The sequence below is a fragment of the Leptonotus elevatus genome, chromosome 3 (assembly GCF_054856555.1).
Source record: "Leptonotus elevatus isolate MCC_2025b chromosome 3, RoL_Lele_1.0, whole genome shotgun sequence".
NCBI classification, from domain to species: domain Eukaryota; kingdom Metazoa; phylum Chordata; class Actinopteri; order Syngnathiformes; family Syngnathidae; genus Leptonotus; species Leptonotus elevatus.
Window position 1 is genome coordinate 8,823,058 of NC_141241.1, and position 22,778 is coordinate 8,845,835.

Genomic DNA, 22,778 nt, shown 5'->3' on the forward strand with positions numbered 1-22,778 from the left:
CAAATCTCAAAAAATATGCTGAAGTGTACTATTTACCAAAATACTAATGAAGACGTGGGCACTTCTGTCTCTTGTCTGTTGTTGATGAATGCCCACATTTTTGACTAGTGCTTTATGACGAGAAGCCTAAAAAAAAATACATGCACTAAGCACTGACCGGTGCAGGTTTTCGTCCATCGAACTGGGTCAGTACAGACAGTCCTTCTCAGTCCGTATATTTTTTGGAGGCGTTGCATCATAAAGCACTTGCTGAAAATTTGGAGATCCGTCAACGACAGGACGGGACCGAAGTGCCGATTGGAATACCTATTTTCCAGAGCAAGGTGCTGAATGTGATCAGATGTTAATGTATTTGTCATTAAACTTGGTGAAGTAAAATGTGGGTGATAACCTAAAGCCGTTTTTGTATACAGCGTTCTTGGTAAAAATTTAGAAAAAATTTAGAAAACATAGTAATTAAATAAAATATAGAAATCTGTACAGGCACAGCTCTGGCTCCTCGTCCATGGATGTAATAATAAAACAAAAAGAATAGTGTTGAGACTGGAAAATACTGCAACAACAACAATTAAAAAAAAATGTTTTTCTGGATTAGTGTCCATACAAAACCAATGTATTTTTTTTTTCTTCATAGCAGACTATTTACTGGTGGCATTGATGTATTGTACCTCATTCCATTTCTCTGTTTATTGCCAAGTAAGTCACAAGTACAAGCACATCAACCTGACACTTAAAATGCAAAACATATTTATATGTATCACCGTTGCCATAAGTAAATCATGCTTGTCGACTTCAAACAGCTAAAAGTATTTTTTTCCTGTATCGTAATTTATGCATAAAGTGGCTTTTGTCAGGCGGCAACAAAGCGACTTTGATAAATGCCCCTTAATTTATAGTCTTGTATGTGAAATCAAAGTGAAACATTAACAGGCTGCGCACTGAGCCGGACCAGAGAAAGGAGGTGGTGGGGAAGTGGGTACACTCTCCGTGAAAGTGATTTCTTGTCTTTGGAAACTTTTCCTCCCACCTCCACTGCAGACCTTGGGGTTAATCAGTGGCATAAAGGTTACGGTGTACGCTTAGTGAATAATGGCAGGGTGATGCGCGGAAATGACGTGCAAGTAACCTGGGAGGAAGAGATGGACATAAACCAGGATGCAGGGATTTTTCCTTGGAAAAAAAATGTTTATTCTAGCTCCAACACACTTTGGACAGGTCGATGCTTCCAACTATGTGGGAACAGTTTCGAAAAGGTCCATTTATTTTCCAAGTGAACACAGCAAAATCCATAAAGGCATTTTTGAATCACTCACAAGTGCCAATCTGGATGAATGAACCAAAATTCCCCACAGACACATTCCAAAATATTTCCAGATAAGTGGAAGCTGTTATAGACCAAATGCGGACCAACTCAATATTTTAATAATTTAAATAACTTTAGAAAACTGACCAAAATACACCTGAAGTTGTACTCACTAACCATAGAGATGAGTGGGCATAGCATAGATACAGTAGATACAGTACAGGCCCACGTCACTGAGTCTTTGGAGTAGACCACGAACATCAGTTGCTAGCACTAGGCAGCTAGCTGCCAACTTAGCGACCTGATTAATAGTGAGATAGCTAGATAGACAGAAAGACTCGTAAAGTAAAGATGGAGTCGAATGCTAATCTTAGCTACTAGCCGGATAGCCGTGAGTCGTCAATCTTCTTAATAGAAAGATGGATAGACAGACGAGTATGGAGGAATTAAAGACAGAGTCAGCTAGCTTATAGCATATTAGCTTCTGTCTGGCTAGCTGTCAATTTGACTAATTGATAGATGATGGATGGAAATATGTATGACAAAGGAAGTAAAGATGGAGTTGACTACCTAGTGCCTACCTTAGCCGCCTGCTAGCCATCAATTTGGCAACTTCTTGGATGGATAGGTGTCGGGACAGAAAGACAGATGAATGAAGTAAAGATGGAGTCAACCGCTAACCTTATACGAGCCACCAACTTTGCTACTTCCTGGATGGACATAGAGGAAAGGATGGATGGACGGGAAGGACATGACAGATAAACAAACTCAGGAAGTACAGCTGAAGTCGATCGTTATACTTCGCCGCTAGTCAGCTTGCTGCCAATTTGACTACTTGTGGTAATGTTAGCTGCTAGCTAGCTAGCTGACTTGGATATCTGCTGTGCGTCATCACCTCTTACCAAAGAAAGTGTTTTATATTGTATTACCATCACAGACACGTGTGAAACTTTAATGTTAAAAAATAAATTAAACTTTTTTTATTAGAACTTTCATATTTTATCATTTTTATTATAGTCTTCATTGCCATTAATTCTAATAGTGTTTAAATGTTTTGTTTTAATTTTGGTTTTTTTTCTTCTTCTTCTTCTTATGTCTAAGAAAGGCAGTTAAAATGTTAACATTAACAGTTAATGAAGGTGAAATTATAGCAACAGTTTAATTTTGGAATGGGTTATTTATACTTGCATATTATAGTACATTAAAGATATTGTGTAAATGGTTTTGAACTTCGAACAAACCACCATGGAACCGCTTGAGTTCGACTTTGGAGTTTCATCTGTGTATGAATGTAAGCTGACGGACCCTTTGTTGGCAGGTTAATGTTCGCCCAGCTGCATGTGAGCTGTCACAATCTCCCTCCTCTCCACCCCTCCTTAAACATGTGTCTAGCCTGGACGTCTTGCTCATAAGCAACTCCTTGAGAAATGCACACCCACTTGAAAAGACAAAAAAGGCGGCCTAACGCTGCCATTCGCAGGCTGACCTCTGACGCGACCTCTCGCCTGTTTGCTGACATTTGCGCAACGGAGGCACTTGAACGAAAAAATGGAGGGCAGCCAGGCAGGGGGGGATAAGAGGAGTAAGAAAGCAGGAGTGTGTGTGTGTGTGTGTGGGGGGGGGGGGGGTATGGGGGAATGCGACGTTCTGATGGATGAGGTCTTCTCCTGTTACATTCAGAGAGAACACAGCTGTGAGGAGCTGTTAAGTACACGCAAACAAGCCGTCTGCTTCAGACAAGCCTGCCGGGCACCCGGCCCCGCATCCCACTTGTACCACTCTGACACATGATCACAGCCAGACAATACATGTGGGAGCAGAGCGTGCTCCGCTCAAAAAGTGAGAAATATTTCCAAGCAGAACAAAAAAACCATTCTACCACCCCCCCCCAAACACCCCTCAATACCGCTGGGACCCCACTTGGTATTATAATTCATCTTGTTTCTCTTTGTCTTTCGCTGTGTGTTTGCGCGCCGTCGTGGGGAGGGAAGACGAGTGAAGGGAGCAAAGGGGGCGCTTTGGTGCTTTAGTGACAAGGAAATAGGTTGGGAATGGAGAGAACATCTGCCAGCGTGACAGTGTCACACTTTGTCTAATGTGTTCTGAATAGGCACGGCTGTCCCGAGCTGTGTGAAGGCAAATTGTTCTGATCCATATGCAGATTAGAGGAATTAATATGTTGTCTTTAAAGCAAGTAAGGAATATTAGTACTCACACCTGGACCAACCCAGGGAAAGTCAGACCGTACAAGAATGGACTTTAAAGGAATACGACTCACATTGCAGTGGAAAAATGCATGCCGACTGGGGTAAAGAAATCCCATATTTAGTGATTGTCACACTAATATAATATAAATAGAGCATAAACATGTATGACATTAGAGTAAGTTTCATGTTGGAATTGTATCAAATGTTTTGATTCGAGCTTTGCCTGCACCTGCTCGCTGCAGTCATGTACATGCGTTAAATTTCTTCAGTTACATTTTGTATTGTATTCAGTCACTCATGAGCAAATTTTGAGATAATGCAATTTGGACGGGACAAATTTTGGCATGTGAATATGATCCGAGCAAGCAGCCACGTTGGTCGAGTGCGTTGCCATGTGGGGACGTGGAAGTAATGCGATGGTGACGCTTGTGGCGTACCGCGAATAAGCTGACAAGCGTCACTTTTCTTTTCTTTTCTTAAAAACACTGGACAAATAATGCATAAAGGCGGTTTGGATCAAGTCATGTCGAGAACATGTGGCATTGCGCTGGAATGAGTCATACTCGTGACTGGGAGAATCACGGAGACAGTGTGCTGACAGACGGATGTTGCGGTGCAATGCGGATCCCAAAGACAGACGTGCAAAACCCTTTGTCGGATTTTTAGTAATAATACATAAGTGTGAGTGAAACTTCAGCCTGCTTGGCTAATGGGGTAATGGGTCCTTTGTGTGTGCGTGTGTGTGTGTGTAGTGCTGATGCAGCACTCATCTTCAAACTGCCACAGCTGGTTGTGTTTTGTGTATAGCTTGCCTTTCTTTCTCACTTAATTTGAACTGTGAACTTTAAATGACTTCTGCTGTGTACAAGGCAGCAGTTCCAATAATATTGGACACATATTGCTTATTACTCGGGTACCGACTCACCCTCTAAATCTCGATTCATTGTATTGACAGTAATAAATTAATTCCGAATCAGAATCGAATCATTACTCCTTGTACTAGCTATACCAAAATAAAGACGTCATAGTCCAACAAATACAAAATCCAGTTTGAATTTGAGAAGTACCTATTGCATTTTTTTTCTGCTGGACAATTTATTTTTTTATTTTGCTGATTTTGACTTTTTCTTTTTTTTCTTTTAGTTGTCATAGTGGATGCCAGGATAATATGGCTGGAACGTGTTGTAAACTTACCAAGCTCATATGCAACATTTCTAACATGAACTTCATGCAAATCAACTTGTGATTGATTAGTTAAGATCCAATCATGAACCAGAAGTGTTGACATCATCCAAATTATGCGTTTTATTGGTTTAGTCACACGAATGTCATGTCCACTGCAATCATCTATGTGTCTGAAGGGGTTAACCAGGGTTTCACATCATACCCTGGCCAAATGTAGAACCCGGCGGTGTTTTTTTCTGTGCCATTTAATCCTTGCTTGCTCGGACCATCTGTCTTCTTTCTAGTTTGATAGCTAGCTGACTAGCTAGCCTACCTAGCTCTTATCATCTGCCATACATTATATACTTTATGTATTTATAGACATTGTTTGGAATAAACAGTGCACAAACAAATGAATTATGATTCAGTTACTGGTTTTAGTCTTTAACGTGAGGAACATAGGCAAAAACATTTTATTTTGGTTTACTTTGCTGTCAAGCAGTTGGAAAATGTGAATTTTAAAAGTATATCTAAATAATCTATTATCAAACAATTATCAATTAATTTGATTATCAATTAATAGATTAACCTTTATATCTAACTGTATGAATGAACTACAACTGCAATAAATGCAGCATGGCAGAAGTTGCAGTTACACCTCCAATTAACGGAAACTGCGTGTTCTGGAGATGTGTGAGGAAGCCTCAATACCCTTAGAAAACCCACTCAGGAAGCCCATAGCCTTGTTTAAAAGATATTAGCTCAGAATCATGAGTCCGACATGCTAAATACTAATTGTATAATTCTAATTAAGTGGCTTGGTGATGAAGTGCTGCCTCCACGAGTGAAAATTGACCCAAAGTATATCAACATTGGGAGACAAATATAAACAAACCAGAAGTGGATCACATCCCAGAAGGCATTGTTAACCTCAGAGGCTCCACTGTACAACGGATTCGGCAATGTACATTAGAGAAGCTGATAAGGCAACCTTTGGGGAAAGAAGAGGACGCGTAAAGATGTGCACAAGTTGATGTCAGCAGCTGAAGCTTAGGGTCACAGGATACACTATTGTTAAGTGTCTCCATTTATCACAGAGCTCGGGTGAAAGAGTAAGCCCACTTCCTGCATCCCAGCACTTCACACTCAGCTGAACTGTTCTGCAGGACCATTGCAAACAAAGACAACCTTTGCACAAGCAACAAAAAGAAAATAAACACGCAGATGAATAACGCACGGGGGGGCAATGGCTAGGAGGAAACATTGCTGTATAAATAGCGCCCGCTGTTATTTTTCCACAACGCGGTGGTACAACAGCGGCTACGTGCTGCTTGGCTGCGCCCTGAGGGCGAAGAAGGAAATCCAGGTTTGTACATCTGTGATGGCATCACACTGCTAACTTCCAACTGATACGACAGCAAGTGCAGCCCACTTGGCACAAGAGGACCTGACACAGTCAATCGCTTGTTCACAACCTACACAGAAACTTTCCCTCAAATTTGTATAAAAAAAATGTTTAACCTTATTTTCCATTGTAATAGTAGCGCCACCTACTGGCAAAAGGGAATATGTTTTAATCGTAGATGTCTTTCTCCTAGCAGGTTTATTACGTCCTATTTTTTCAGAACGGTGTTCAGGCCTTTGTGATGTTAAAACAGAAGAATGTGAATTTTCGAAAAAATGCTGTTGCCATGGCAACACAGTTTGCCGAGAAAAACGCTCTCAAACTTTAACAGAAAAATTTGCCAAGACATAAACAGTGTCCATGTCGTGTATTTCCGTTCTTTAAGGAAATACCAGTTTGACCTAAAAACTATTGATTTCTTCAGCTATCCATATTCCTCTTCAACTGCAGTTCTCCAGTTATTCATTTGGCTTAATTTTATTGTGGGGAAACATTCTGGGCAAGTTTACACGAGCACAACCTTTGAAGTGACACTATGAAATAATAAATCCAATTAAATATGAATCACAAGGGTGATGTCAGCAGTGGTGGCTCTGGTTCCTATTTTGGAATTTCAAGAGCAAACACATGCGATCGTTCTCTTTGCCATCTCCCCCACCATTACCCCCACCCTTTCATCCCACTAGTTCACCTCTAATTGAATATGTTTCTGTTGTTGTTGCCAACCAAACCCGCCCCGTCGCCCCCCCACCTACTTCCTCAAGCACGTAATGCATGCAGTAAATAATTCAGATGAAATTAATTTTACAGCACCTTGTTTCCACTAAGCATGCCAACATCTGTTGTCGAGTCACAAGTTTACATTGTTGGTCATTACTTTCCACAATGAGCAAAATGTTTTATTAAAGCCCAGTGGGAGTCCCTCTTGGATCAGTCAGACCCGACGGTGCTGCCGACTGAACCCTCCCTGAACTCTCGACGATAAGGGATTGGCTGCGGCTCGACTGGGCCGGGACGCCTGCGTCGCCCACCCCAAAAATAGACTGCGATTTAATATGAGCGAGGCGTCGGACGCACTCGCTCTTTCAGAAAACCGCTGACCACAGACAAACTGTGCTTCTGCTGACTTTTGAAGACCTATAAATCTAACCCTTCTGTCATTTTAGAACACTCAACAACACACAAACATAACTGTCAAAAACAGTCATCGTAAACGTACAGACAAAGAAACATATACTACTGTCCAAATAAATGCTGAAAAATACAAGTCAATATTATACTAATTGTAGTTTTTTAAATTTGTGTGAATCTTGGGCATAAAAAAGCCAGTCACACCTTGTGTTCCGTAGCTTAGCATGTTGGAAGATGGGACATTGTAGGCAGATTCCAGATTTATCTGCTTCACTTTTTCTATTTCTGTGCTGGTTTTACTGTATTTGAAGAAAAGACTTACTACATGTCAAATTTTTAGAAAAACATTTCCATACACTTGTAGCCTACCATCCATACTGTCATATACAGACGTCAAGTGTTGTATAATGACAAGTGTTATGATGTTGCTGCGTTTTAAACTATCTGTGCATTATTAGACAATATTTTGCCAACGAAGATTGACTTTCACTTCATGGCCCTGCTCTCACTCCTTGCCGCCAGTCCGGAGGTAGGATACCATTGGAGTGACTTAAGCCTCGTTGGCACAAATAATTAGTTCGGTAACTTTAGCTATGTAGGCCTTTATGGGGCGGTGTAGCTCAGTGGTATGGTGGCTGTCTCTCAACCTAGAGGTTGTGGGTTTGATCCCATGCCATTGTGACCGCGTCGAAGTATCCTTGAACAAGATGCTGAATCCCCAGTTGCTCCTGATGCCGTGTCATCAGTATCATCAGTAGGTGAATTGAGTAGTCAAATGTATAGCACTTTGAGGGCCTTGTAAGGTGGCATTGATAGCACTCTTTGGTACACATATTAGTTTAATCCAGTTAAGGCTGTGGAGTCACTAGTGGTGCAACAGATCACAAAAGTCACGGTTCGGATCGGATCACGGATTTCACTAGTTGGTTCAACTTCTAATACTGACATCATCAGTGTCTCTAGTATGTACTACAATTACAAAGGTTTATCCATACACCACAGCACTTTTCTCCAAAAACTTTGGTCACAAGATTGTACTGTGACCTTTTTGTTGTGTCTAATTACCACATTGTAAATAGTGCGAGGAGGGTTTGCTATCAAACGAAAATGGCCAAGTTGAATCATGGGCCATTTTATTTGTAAACAGAATACCATAAATAACACATTACATTGCTTTATATTAATGCTTTCCGCCAGTGCTCAATATTAAACGTGCATTGGAAGAAGTTAATGACATCCATTGTAGCGGAAGGGAAGGGCCCCGCGTATGAACACATTGTGTATAATATGCTAAAAAGATGTGAGCTCACATCCCGGCGCGAGAGAAAATGAACAAAGTTAAACAGCACGTCGACTTCACTTCGGAAATAGGCAGTTTACTTGCGACTGTGCACATTTAAACAGAGCCCTTCAAAGGGTGGCGCATTGTATATTCATCAATTTTAGTACTCGCGAGGAGGGAGGGAATAAGCAGACTGTGATACATAAATTATTAAAAGCAAATAAAATATATCGGGAGATGTATACTGACAATAACCAGTGACGGGATGTGAACTTTAAATCTTTGGAGGCGGCGTCAGATGCGCAAGTCTCCACAGTCTGGGGGGCTTTACCCGAGCAGAAAAACAGGCGCTTGGACAGGCGGTGGATGTCTTTTATTAATTTTTTTTGTTTTGGAAGCACCTTTTCTCTGTAGACTTGGCTGTAAAATGTGAAGGGACCCCGGGACAGACCCCTGAGGAGCTCCGTAGTGCTCGTCGCCACCAACCCCCCCTCCTTCATGACAGGCACTGCTTATGAGCCTTGCCAGACCAAGTGGGTCGTCTACGCTCTGGGCCTTTGCCAGTAACAGATGTGCTTCGACATATGACTAATTGAAAACCTAAAACAAAATCAGCAGCTTGGGCTATTTGGCCAGAGTAATGACGGGCGTGCGCCGATAAAGAGAGCGGGAGCAAACGCACACACCCCTCTCATCAACGGCGCCATTAACAATCATGAGCAAAGATGAAAACAACGCTTGGTTTATTCGGCAAATGAAAGCACATAACTAGATGCTGTCCCCAGAGTCCATTTCCAATTTTAATAATACATCAAGGAGCTTCAGCAAAAAAAAAAAAAAAAAAGAAGGAAAAGCTACCACGACGCAAGCCAAAGCGCACTTCTTCATACAGCTTCAGCACTGGGGAACAACTCCCTCAGCTGGGAAGTGAGCAAATGCATAAAGGTAGCCGACATGATAACTATTAGCTAAATTAAGAGAGCCATTACGAAACTAGTCTGGATTCACTTACAAGCAAATAAGCACACACAAAAAAGATCAAATCTGCATCTTTTGGCTTTTCCTCACCTTGTCTTTTTTTCCCGTCCTCGACAGCCTGAGCTTGCCTCAAATTATGTGCATGAATAATAAAACACCTTCTAATTAAAAACTGTTGTTAAATATGCAAAAATCGAATGATAATGAGATTGTACAATACCTCGGGAGTAAAAGCGCTTTATAAATTACTTAGGAGTGCAAGTTGGCTTGACCCAAACATTGCATTTTGAAGGCTACGTGCAATATTTTGTCTGGGGCATATGGAGTGGAGGGGGTGGGGGGTACCTCGGAAATTGTTTGTGTACTCACACATGCAGTCTGTGTGTGTGTGCATAACATATGTGTCTGGGTGTTAGCGGGGGATTAAATGTATGCAAATATATATGATGTCTGGCTGACTGGTTTTTCAAGGGGAAAGCCTTGCTTTATACTTGAGGTTGAATCCAAGCACAGTGTGACCTGAATTCATCAAATGTAATGGAAATAATAACGGACACATGAAAACTAAAGTGATCATTGTTTTACACTGCAGTGCGCGCAAGGTCATCAGACGTCAACTTTGCAGTGGCAGCTTAGCAAATAAGTCCACATGCCTCTCAATATTTTCTCCGTAGTCATCGATCACGGCTGCTATCGCGTCGTGCTTTGATTGAGCCGTCTACACGTCAAGCCGTGACGATGTCTATGTTGGTAAGATAAAGAAAAATTGAATTCTTCAACACTCAGATGACAAATGTAGATATGAGGATTGTCATTTTGTACTCCACCTGCGACAGTAATAACCAGTATTGATTTTATGTAATGTTTTGTTGAATTGATGGCTTTTTGGTGAAAATCGACCCTTGTTTTTGTCATTTCATGATATTAATCACATAAAGAAGTTGTTTTTTAACAACCTTATACAATTATGAGTGGGATACTCTTAATTATTGTTTTAAACAATCACTGCTGTATTTGGAGTAAGGTACGTTTTTATTGTTCGTGGAAACAACCTCCAATTGACTTGCCGAGAAAGCCATGTGTCATTGTTCTTTAACTATAAAGATTTTGATCCAAAATGTTAATAATATGCCGATTGCAGAAAATGGTTGTTAATTATTTTTTCAGAATGGAAAATAGATTTTCACCCAAAATGTGCCCAACTTAAGCAAGTAAGGAGAGTTAAGGAAGGCAGTGACACCAAAGTTGAATAAGAAGAAAAAAAAGGTGGTTTGACGCACAATTGTAACAAAGGTCTGGTATTGTAGTCAAGACCACACACCAAACGAGACCAAGATATTATCGAGACTTGAGAGTATCGAGACCGAGACAAGATTGAGGCTTTTGGAGGTCGAGACTGAGCCAAGGCCAAGACTGTATATATCAGAAACAAATCTGCATTTTGCATTACTCACTGAACACAGTAATACCAGTCCAGACCGTTCTTGATAACTACAACTCGACAAAAGTTTTACAATAGGTTGCCGTTGAGAATGATAAAATCAGGATATATTGCAGGTATTGATTTCTACCTGAAAAGATCAGAAAAATCTACAGCCATGAATTACTGGTTACAGAAATTATTGGTGTGAATGACAGAACATAAAAAAACAACAAAAGCATTTTCCAGCTATGCTGACTCCTGTACTTCCAAATCTACGCTCCCAACTTTGTGGCAAAAGTTTGGAGATGGGCCCCTTCCCGTCTCAACATGTCTACCCATGCAAAAAAAAAGAAGAAAAAAAGTCCATAAACACATGCATGAGAGTTTGGTGTGGATGAACTGGACATAGTACTGACCTCAACACCTTTGGGATGAATTAGAGTGGAGACTGAGAGCCAGGCCTTCTCATCCAACATCAATGTTTGATCTCATGAATGAACTTCTGGACTCTCCTACACCTTGTGATAAGCCACTCCTGAAGAGATGAAAATGTTGAAGCTAAGGATGGACAAAGATCAGATTAAACCCTGTCGACTAAGAATGGGATGTCAGTGAAGTTCATATTGCCGCTGTCCTGTGAAAAACACTGTCTATGTTTGTATGTTTTTGTTTTTTTATTTGTTCACAGAACAGCAATGATATGTGAATCAAGGCAGGTAAATATATTGATTTAAGTGTGGAAGATGGCAGTAAAGCAAAGGGGAAGTAGAAGAAGAAAGACGGTTTGCACTTTGCAGTATTACAGTCCAATGGATAGTCACAGAAGTTGTGTTCTATTGCTATAAATAAATGGAACCTACCAAAAGAAAGATTTATATCTGGTTCGCTTTGCAGCAATTAGCATTAGAATATAGCTAAGTTTCATCATTATTCACAAATCTGCTTATAACTGGGTAAATCAGCTTGTTTTCAACATGGCCCTGGTTGATCTCTTATACTCTGCTGCCACCTGCTGGCTGATTTTGTAATAACTTTCATTGCTTCAACCTTTTTTTGCAGTTGAGAGGCTGCATCAAAGCCTTCTGTATGCTCTAGCATAAGACAACATAAAAAACATATAAATACGTCTTAGGGACACTTAGAACAATAGAACATATTTATACGTTTTTGGGAGAAAGAAAGAAAAGAAAAGCAAAACAAAAGTGGTAGTGAAGTAAGAAAGTCTGTTTTCAGTTTTGTACATTACATTTTATACCGTTGATCTGTTTCACAACATAAACACTATTGTCACATCTACATGCGGCCCTTTGATGGCCTGAGTTTTACTAGGCCAATCTAACTAGATGGCTAGTCAATAGTAATTTATAATTCCCTTTATGAAGATGACTCTTTCAGCTGAATGAATAGCTTAAGGGAAAAAAATCTGACTTTATCCCGATTGAGAGGGTTTCATAGCATGCTGTGGGACATGCTTATTCTATGTTCGGCCAGTCAGCAGTGGGAAATGAGGCGCGTATTTCAATCCCAGTCAATAAGCCTCAGCCGTGTTTATAAAACTTTTAACGGGACTTCATCAGCTATTCAAAGTTATCGTTAACATAAGCTTCCATCTCTCTTCTCCTTGCTCGTGCCCCTGACCTTCCCAGCATCCGTCTGGGGCGACTTTGCATAGGGTCTTTATAGGCAAATAAATAGCCGTGTGCAACGCTATCCTTCGCACATCAGAATCCTGATTGTTTTTATGTTTTCACCATAAACAAATACTTGATGACGAGAGAGCTGAATAAATCAGTTATATGAGAAGCCGAGTCAGACGGTGAAACGGATTAATGAAGCAAGCGGCACCGGCACAAACAGACTTGAAGGAGGATGAGGGCTGTAGTTTCTGCGATGTTATATGGTGATCGGTGAAAAATAAAATACTTAAAAGCAAAACTTTCCTTGATAACAGTGCAATAAAATATTGTTTGCATTGTATGTTTTATTTAATCTCCAACAACCACAATTAACTAGTATTTGTTTTGTTTTGCAACTATAGATACACTGTTGAAAACCATGGCAATATCTATAAAACTAATACTTACAAATGATAAATCACAATTTAAGACATCTCAGTCATTTAATAAAACCGCTATGTGAGTGCAATATTCCATCATAATATGTAAATGAATTTCACAATGTTGTTTATTGTGTATGTGACATTTTTTACTTTTGAATTAGAAGACTTTCGGCATGTTTGATACCAGTTTTCAGACCAATACCAGTATGAGTATTCACAACCAAGTACCGATACTAGTAGGCTTTTGAAAAATGCCCCCCCCCCCAAAAAAAACTATAGGCTATATGATTATAAAGAAAGCCCGATATATCCCAATACAGCACTGCCTAGCATTTTTTCTTAAAATTTCGTGAAATTAATGGCAATTTTCTACTACTAAGAGGGGCGCCTTTTAACGCATCTCTGCATTGTTTTGTGATTGGTTGGATTTCTGTGTGAAGTGTTGTTGTAGCATATGTGTCCTTACCATTAAGTGTTACTTACTATAACACAGGATGAAAAAGTACACCGGTCGATTGGCGGGACTCGAAATCCACCCCAATTTCCTTAATTGGGGGGGGGGGGGGGGTCAGTAAACGGCCGATCAATTATACTAAAAAACGTTCTTGTCCACCGATCTCATCTCCCTCCGCAGAGGTCTGAAAAAGTCAGCCGCTGTCCTCTTCTACTGTGAGATGACTAATGGGCTTCTCGTTCTTACTTGAGAGAACAACTTCATGTGCAGTTAAACCAACCCGTTTTCATTGTTTTGCCGATATTGTTCAATGTTTTACAAGAAAACAAGATTGGAAGATTGAAGGTGCATGCTGCTCGTTATGAAAAAATAGGGATTGGCAAAACGGAGATCGGCAGGTCATATTTTTTTTAAAGATCAGGCATCCGTGAAAATTGTGATCGTCCCATACTCGCACCGTACTCAGAACTTGTGACACTCATACCAGTCTACATTTTTATTTCCAATTTTTTTTTCTCCGATAACCCTTTTGAATGTTAACACCAAAATTCTATTGTCATTTTCAGACATTTATAATTTTACACAAATATGTCCACATTGTCAGACTAGACAAAAATCAAAATGACATTATCCATTTGCAGCTACATATGATGTTGCATAAACAGCTACTTATTGTCGCAACATTAGAATTAGATGCCATCCTTACAGCCGACACATCGGACATTTATTCGTTACAGTCCTCACACCGTTTGCTCATCAAACGAGCTACGCACACCCTTGATATGCAGACTTTGACACAGTTAAATGTGGTGACGTCAAAAAGCCTCATCCAGAGTCAACAGTGAGACTAGAGGCGCCTTTGATGGCAAGGCATCATGGAGAAACAAAGGCCTTTTGGTGAAAGGAAGGATGAAATGCTGTTGCGATGCGTATGCGCCGTGCGTATGTCGCTTTGTGTGTTTGTGGCTGTGACAAAGGCAAAGAAACAAAGTGAAATTAGATGTGTGTGTGCAGGCGTGGAAGTCATTTTACTCAACTCTCACGTTCAATCCTTCATGCGGCGGATGAAGTGGGGGGAGAAAGTGGCAGTTCTTTAGCAAATAAAATCGGCTTCGTGCAAAGCCAATATTAATTTGGCTTTTCCGTCGCAATGAAATGTTTTTGTTTGGGGAGGAAACGACCCTGAGCGGTAATGAATTTCCCCCCGCCGCGCCGCCGTGTGGCACCATAATTTAACCGAGCCATTGATCACACGGCTGCACATATATCCAAGGAGAAAGCGTCTGGATATTAAAACGTGCAACTTTTAAAATAAGATCATTTTGCCTGCTTTGAGTGCCCGAGAAGAAGAGTTTTCATCACACTACAAAACAGACGGGATAACTCCAAATGAGCCTGTTAGCAAAAGACATATCAGAGCAGCTGTGAGTCACCGGCACGAGACAATGCTTGGCGGCTGCGTTTCAAAGCGTCCATCAGCCGTCATCGCAAACCCGTCGTCACTTTTCAACATTTCTTTTGTGCTGCAATGTTTACACGGCCGCTCTCTTGTTGTCTGTGTGATCACGGCTTGCTTTGGCACTAACTTGGCGTCAAATACGGCGCCGTTTTTCGAGTTGAAAAGCCATCCCTTCAAAACATATCATATCACTTTTGTTGTTGTTGTTTTGAAATTAAGTTTTTAGACTCCAAGATGTATTTCGGAAGGCTTTAATGTGCTGCTGTTGTTTGCTTGTCATCTTCTCGGTTGAACACATTTATGAATCACTGCATTAGCTTTGTGGACAAACAATTGGAGTGGCAAATCAAAGCAATTGGGGCAGCTTTTTTGTACTAATTGCACGCCTTACTTCGAAATATGTCACGACACATTTGTGGAATATGTAGAAAGGCATTTCCAAAACTCAAGATCAGCCATTCTCTTTTCAACATTTTTTGGTCTGTCACTTGTGAAAACTAACATATATTCTCCTCTACTGTCTATCTTCTTGATTTACTGCTGTGATCCACCACCACACAAATGTTAAATCTAAAATGTGCTAATCTAATTCTCGATGACATAAACCTGAGGTAGCAATGGTTCCCCCCATTGTCTGGTCCAAGAATAGGGCCCCCTGAGCACCTGCAAGCTTCATTTAGCTCAACTAAATCGGCATGACAAGCAGATGATCAACGGAACAAAGCCTCTGCCTATAGGAGAGAGTTGCTCTTCGAAAGGGCTTGTGAACCAACATTGGAAAGGACTAATCTGCCTCCAGTCAACCAATTATAGTTCAAGTGTTCCTCCTTTTCTATAGTTCGTCAGTACAGTGATGAATGATAGAGCGTATAGTCATCTCAGCCCTTGAATGAGTTATAGGAAAGATTCAATTAAGAATTAAACTAATTTATACCACTCCCACATGCACAGGTAATGCCGGGTAACAAGTAGTATGAGGTATTATTTCAAGGACCTGCTGTGTCTGGGATCCAAGGGTGTTTAGATCATGCCATATTGGTGTAAACCGGTGCTGGTTGCTCACTGGTCAAGCTGATCCCTGTCAGTATGGCATTTTGCTGTGCCTCAGCTATGGACACTGTAGGACTGTACTCCACAACGGCCATTTCTGAGTCTACTAGATGGAGTCTGGGTCTACGAGAGAACCCGTTAGCAGTGTAGCATAAAGTTAAATGAGGTGAAAGATAAACGGTTGAATGATTTTAGCACACAGCGCAATGTTTCCAAATCTCACTAGGACGGGGAGGCCAGAAGGTCGGCTGTTCGATCCCCGCTCTCTCCACGTCATGTGTTGTTGTGTCCTTGGACAAGGCACTTCACACACATTGTCTCCAGTGCTACCAATACTGGTGTATGGAAGGTGTGAATGTTTGGTGGTGGTCGGAGGGGCCGTAGGCGCACACTGGCAGCCACGCTTCCATCAGCCTGCCTCAGGGCCACCACAGTGTAAATGTGTGAGACCATGAATAATGTATCCATTCCATTGTAAAGCTTCTTTGAGTGTCTTGAAAAGCGCTATATAAATCTGATGCATTATTATTATTATTACCTGATCATCACAAAAAAGGACAGTTGGCCACACAGCCCCACACATTGGGCAATTTAGTAGAGGTGGATAACACAATCGTTATGTTGGCTGCCAATCTTTCGGCGAGTGCTTCTGCATTTTATGTGCGTGCCTCGAAAAAATATACGGACTGAGGAGGACCGTCAGTACTGACCCAGATCGACGGACATAAACCTGCTTCCGTCGTTGCTTAGTCCGTGTTTCTAGTCAAGGCTTTGCGCCATAAAGCACTCACCAAAAGGTGGGCATCCATCAATGATGGTCTGAGGTAAAGACGCAAGTGCCCACCTCAAGTGCAATTTAGCTTAAGGATTTCTTGCGATGTGAATGGTTCGAGCCTGTATCGTGTTCTGAAACTGCTCATATGAAGTAATGTACTGTATTAGTTTTTTTAAATACATAAAAAGATGCAGTGTCAGTCAAGGAAAACAAAACTATGGGGATATGTTGATAGACAAGACACGCTCCCATTCATGCAAATGTAACTGGCACGGTATGTACGCCACTCCCGTATACTTGTACCATAAAATTCGCTATTTCATCCAGAGGAATGAAATTATATGGGGAGACATATAATGAAATTATAAATATGGTTAAGTAATGTTGTTAAACACTATGTGTACTTTATATACTGTATTTCCATAGTATTTCCATCATGTCTCGTTCACTTATAATGTGGAAATGGATTTGTGCCCGTGTTCTGTCAGTTCAGCATACCTCATCAGATCAGCATAGTAAACTCAACTTAACACCCAACCTGTTTTTAAGGCGCATGACCCGTTTCCTACAGTGCACGCACAGAAGTGCAAGGCATGCTTACTCTGATGCTGTTTTGTTGAGACGCTGGTATGAAAGCTTCCATGCATTTTGATTAGCTAAAATTTACGATGTTGCAAAATCATTTAAATTTACCGCAAAGCCAGTGGCCAAGACTAAGAAAAGTAGATGGTTAGACACGACAGTGTTAAACAATTCATTGCAAAATCTCATCTACATGTGTAGAATTAGAAAAAAAACAAGGCTTTTTGTGTAATCTTACATTTGCTACCCTGGACAAATGGGAGATTAATTTAAGGTCACAACATAACAGATTTAGTGGAGTGTTTACAAAAAAGACAGATAGAAGAGGCTTGTCCAGACAAACTTGAAGCACTGTAAATGGAAGTCAAAGTGACAGCACAAAAGGCTGCTGTACAAAGTGTTTGCTGTTTCAGGCATGCATGTCTTTTGCTTAATTCATGGCCCTGCTGTTTTAGGGCATTTCAGATTAGCCCACGTTGGCCAATATCTCATTCCCTGTCTCGCTGCGTGAGACTCATTAAAACTGGGAACGAGCCGCCTGTGTCTCCGTCTCATTTGGCCTAAGATGCAGAAACCGCCAATCAGGAGATTTGGAGCTGCTTCACAGGGTAGGTACATTAAACTGGCAGCAGATCAAGTCAATACACGGGGGTCTGTTTGGCGACACATACGCCCGATAGCGTGACTCGCCTATGTGAAGTTTTTTAGAAAAACACCATTAAATATAGTGCAGTAATGACTCTGATGTCGTCAAGAGACAGAGAAAGGGGGGCTGATGGTGCGGTTAAATGCATGAAGTGCTCGTATTATTTTCACTGTGTGTTGGATCTATGGCGGCAATTATGCTTTCATTTCCACTCAAGTGCACTGTGTGCGGTACCAAGCATCAACCAAGTCATTAAGCCGGAGTTTGGACTAAGGAGCAGCTGGGGTTTTGAGTTTTTCTGAGGTTTATGGTCCGTATGTGGGGAAGACACTTATGTGGATGTGTGTATAGGGATGCGTTTTCATTCTCTGAATAAACTCATTGGAAAGACCAATTTATGACTTTATTACAAAAGCGGTTTTATTTTTCAACAACAAACTACAGTTAGAAGTATGTCGAGGTGACATAAGGATCAGCTTTACAGGTGCAATACTGGATGCTAGTTGACATCAGATGAGTCCCATAAATAATAGAAAAACAAATAATGGGTTTGGAATGTCACCATTATAAAGTTTTAGGTAACATTTGACTCTGGGGTTCAGAGGGTCTACTGTACCAGTATATTAATGCAGTTAAAGACTGTTAAGAAAGTTGTTGGGGTGGCAGTATGTCTTATTTTGGCATCATAACAGGTACATATACAGTGAAACCTGAAGTTTGGAACTTAATTTGTTCCCTGATCCCATTTCTAACCTGAAGCATTAATAAATTGTGACAATGTTTCCCACTGAAATCAATGGAAATGTAACCCCAATATTAAGTTATATACATGTATACCTTATATTCTCTTCTTCCATAATAAGGTGGGGAAATTCTGATTAGGGGAACTTCGGCCCGCAGAGGGGGTTATTTTGACATGATTACACCAATGTAGTGTTGTCACTATCAAATATTTTGAGAATCGATTAATCTATCAATTATTTAATCGACTAATCGGGTTCATTTTACTTTTGCATTAAAGTGTATTACGAAAGCATTTCCCCTTGATTACTTTTTATTAACCAGTGATTGGTGTTTATTTTGTACTTTATATTCGTATAGTGATTAAAAAAAGGGTGGATTGATTTTGTACTATGGCCATTGTTTTCCAAAGTAATAATATACGTTTGCAAATGTCTTATTTTGATTAAACACAGAAGATAATCAGTATTCTTTCAAGCAGGACTACAGAAATCAGTAGGGGTGTTAAAAAAAATCTATTTGACAATATATCATGATCTTACAGTGCACAATTCTCCAATTGATTCTATATAATAAATAACATACATTTTTTTATGGAAATATTCAACAAATGTCTTACTTAGGGTTAGGGTTCACACTAAGCATGGAAGAATGTTCTATTAATGGAACATTAAGCCTTAATATTTTATTTCAGGGCTGTTCAAATATAAAACAGAGTGCAACCTGTTTGTTAAATACAATTATGAGCCTGAAGTTTCAGATAAATATATTTTTATACAAATTTTACAGTGTACATGTGCAAGTTTACTGATGAGTATTTTCTAAATTTTAGTAAGAAAGAAGAAGAAATCGCAATAATTTATAGATTTGTATCGGGATTGAATTGTGACCTATGAATCGTGATAAGGATCGAATCGCCAGGTACTACGCAATTCACACCCCTAGAAATCAGTGAACCATTACTGTTGATATGCAGAAATCAGAGGATTTTAAAATTGGCTCTAAACGATTCCTAAAATTGTTGTCAATTAATTTGATGATTAAATCGATTACTTTTGACAGCTATACCAATGTTAACTATGCATTGTTTAATCATAGACACTAAAAATGTATTTATCCTTCAATAGCTCAGTCTGTCACCTGATCTAAACACAATAGAGCATGTTGAGCAAAAGAGTAGGCAGCAAGAGCAAAAAAGAAGTAATAAGTAAAGGTGCAATTGCTACATTTACAAGTGTGCAACCTCCAAATATTATTGACGCCGTGTGGCTGTAATTGTAAACAGTGTAAATGGCACATTTTTGTGAAACGTGCGCGACTAGACTACAAGTTCAATTACATTTGAAATCTTGTGTATAGGAGACCAAATCAAAGCTCAGTGATTGATATTCTCCTAATGACAAGCCCATGTATCATCCAAACAATTTCAAAGCAGTTGTTTTAAGGTCAAATGACAACATATCAAGACGTTTGTGTAAACATCACTTACACGGTGTATGCATGTTTGTATTTGTGCTGCCTTGCGCCTCCCTTGTGTTTTGCAGGCTGACCCCGCGGTGTACGTGACCCGTGTGGGTATACAGGACAGTTAACAGGGAGGCGAATTGGGAGGACGCCAGCCTTCTCATTAGCGAGGCAGATGTGAGGTCGCTCTGACCAGATTGCTGGCTCGCTTCCTTATAAAAACAGCTCACCGATGGCCTGGTTTGAGACCCGCAGGAGGTGGTGGGAGGGGGCATGGAAATGTACTGTGTTCCTGACATATTTTGAGGAGGGGCAGGAGGGCGGCGGTTTAGTTCACCGGCACCTTCATCTTCTTCGCAACATCCTTGTACAAGAAGGACGGTCAAAAATAACACAAGCGGAAAACTGCAATGAGCTGCTTACTTTATCCCTGCCGGACCCCTCCTGGGACGATTAGCAAAGCAAACTGAGGGGGAAATGAAAGCGAAGGCCAGGGAGGGCGCAAAGGTGGGTGAAGGGGAAACGAAGGAGCAGGCAGGGAAATGATTTCTTCTACATTTTCACCCAAACAGAGTTTTTTTGCCACTGTAAGAATTGACCTTCGTCATAAACCGAGGACTTCCTGTATGTTTTTTTTACTTGGCAGTGTGAACGCTAGGCGTGCATTTAAATTATTCTGTAAGTGTGAACACAGTCTTAATCGTACCACCTGTTCTTCTTTGAGGTTACATTTACCGACGAGGGCATATTTAGTTAGAATTTAACGTGTTAGATTTACAGCAGTGATGTGACCAATAGTACAATGAGTCATTTGGAATTAGCCTTTGGCACTTTTTCCATTATAACCACTCATTCAATTCATTGGAGGGGGTGTTGCTGGCTGACAGAGCTAATGGCTCTTCGGCCCATCTGTGTGTGTAAGGTGTTCATATGTGTGAGACGGGCAAGAATCAGGTAGACAGGTCACGCCGTCATGCAGGGAGCAAAATAAAAAAAAGAAGGGTCAAGGGCAAATAAATCGCCCTGGCCGCTCTTTTTGAGATGACAAACATGCGCCCCTGCCAGAAGGGAACCATTAAAAATAATTTACACAAGCTTTATGTTGGCTGAGCTCTTTTTGATGCAGCGCTTCCCCTGGCAATTAGGACCGTGGCGCTGCTCCAGCCATATGGCCGGCCGGGCAGCGGGCCGTGCGGCTCAAGAATACCTGGGTGGTTAATTAAGAGCCGTTGCCAGGGCCATAGGAGGGCGGTTTTAGATCTTCCACTCTGCTAACACTCACTTCCTCCTGCATGGAGCCTGTCCGCGGTGACCCGCTGTTGTTTGGTAGCCGCTCACAAGCAACCACCACTGGGGACAAGGGAGGCCGACGGTAATTATTTGAGATAACATCCCCAGAGCTGAGATGGTGTGTGTGTGTTTGTGTGTCCATACTCCCGGGCGTAAAAGGTCAACATTTCCACTTTCCCCGTCTCGTGCGAGCTTAATGCTTCTTTAGGATGGAGGACAACGTGGCTCAGTTTTTCATAAATACCTCATTTGGCATTCAGACGTTTACCGTCGTCTGCTCTCGGCCGCCCAAGACCAATTTGAATAAAGTATTCTCACTTGTCAGGCGGCATTCGCTTGGCGGGTGACTGACACGCAGATTTCTCAGAAAGAAAAAAAATGTAAATCCAAATGCAGCGGTGCGTTAGAGAATATACTGCGATGAATAGAAATGCTGAAATGTGTTTTATGATCAGGACACAAACCCGCAGCAGAAAAATGAAAGACTAAGCATGTGCTACTTCAAATTTAAAAAAAATGAAAATGCATTTCAATTGATTATTATTATCATTACTAATACCCCTTCTAACTAGCCAGAATAAATATGTACCGTCTCAGCCTTGTTCGGACAGTCAGCTAAACTCATCTTCAACATCACGACTCTGAAGATGTTGCTCTGGTCCACAGGTTTAATGACGGGAAAAAGGTGAAACTGTAACGACAGTATAAGGCGATATCACTTTTCATTTACAAAGTAGATGTTAAAATAAAAACACCTTAAATGTACAGATTATATCAATTACTTATTCATGAATGGACTAAACAATTAAACATGACCTCAACCACTGCAGTAATGACATTAGGCAAATAGACAATTACCGAGTGCTAGCATAAAAGTTAAACGTTTAAATAAACATCGCCAAATAAACATCTTTTCAAATAATAATGCAACAGAAATGTGGATGAACAACAACACTAAGTTGTACTTACCAACGATGCTACCAAAGACAATAGATGTATGTGGATCGTGCTGGATTTGAATGTTTCTTTCTCACTTTTCTCTCACTGACGAAAACGATCACCCTCCTAAACTTCCTGTTTCCACCGATGCTGTTTCCGGTTTGATGGCGTCACTTCCTGTTGTGAACAACTGCGGTTGTTGTTGTTTTTTACAATGAAATCAAGAGTTATGTAGTAAAATAATATTCTTTACTATTTATAAAATTACTAACGTTATTTTAATCTACCCTAATTAAAAACACTTTAACTTTAAATCACAAACAGAACAAAATAATTACTGTATTACGATTCACTTATATTTGTTTGTTTGTGTATGTTTGTATATTTGCTACAAAAAGTGTTTGTTCCGTTGTTTAGCTAGCAAAC

The 22,778-nt window shown here is 40.6% G+C and overlaps 1 long non-coding RNA gene across 2 annotated transcripts in view; it reads right to left on the minus strand.

The window, feature by feature from the left end:
* Nucleotides 1–22,488, minus strand: part of LOC147176864 (uncharacterized) — a 34,799-nt gene extending 12,311 nt beyond the window's left edge. The window contains exons 1-4 of one of the 2 annotated variants that reach the window (XR_015094433.1): nucleotides 22,383–22,488; nucleotides 22,003–22,104; nucleotides 11,310–11,428; nucleotides 10,885–11,224 (exon numbers count right to left, since the gene is read on the minus strand). This is a non-coding gene — a long non-coding RNA (uncharacterized LOC147176864). Of the gene's footprint in view, nucleotides 1–10,884; nucleotides 11,225–11,309; nucleotides 11,429–22,002; nucleotides 22,105–22,382 lie in introns of those variants that run through there. The other variant, XR_015094434.1, reaches the window with a different exon arrangement.
* Between the last annotated feature and the right edge of the window lie 290 nt (nucleotides 22,489–22,778).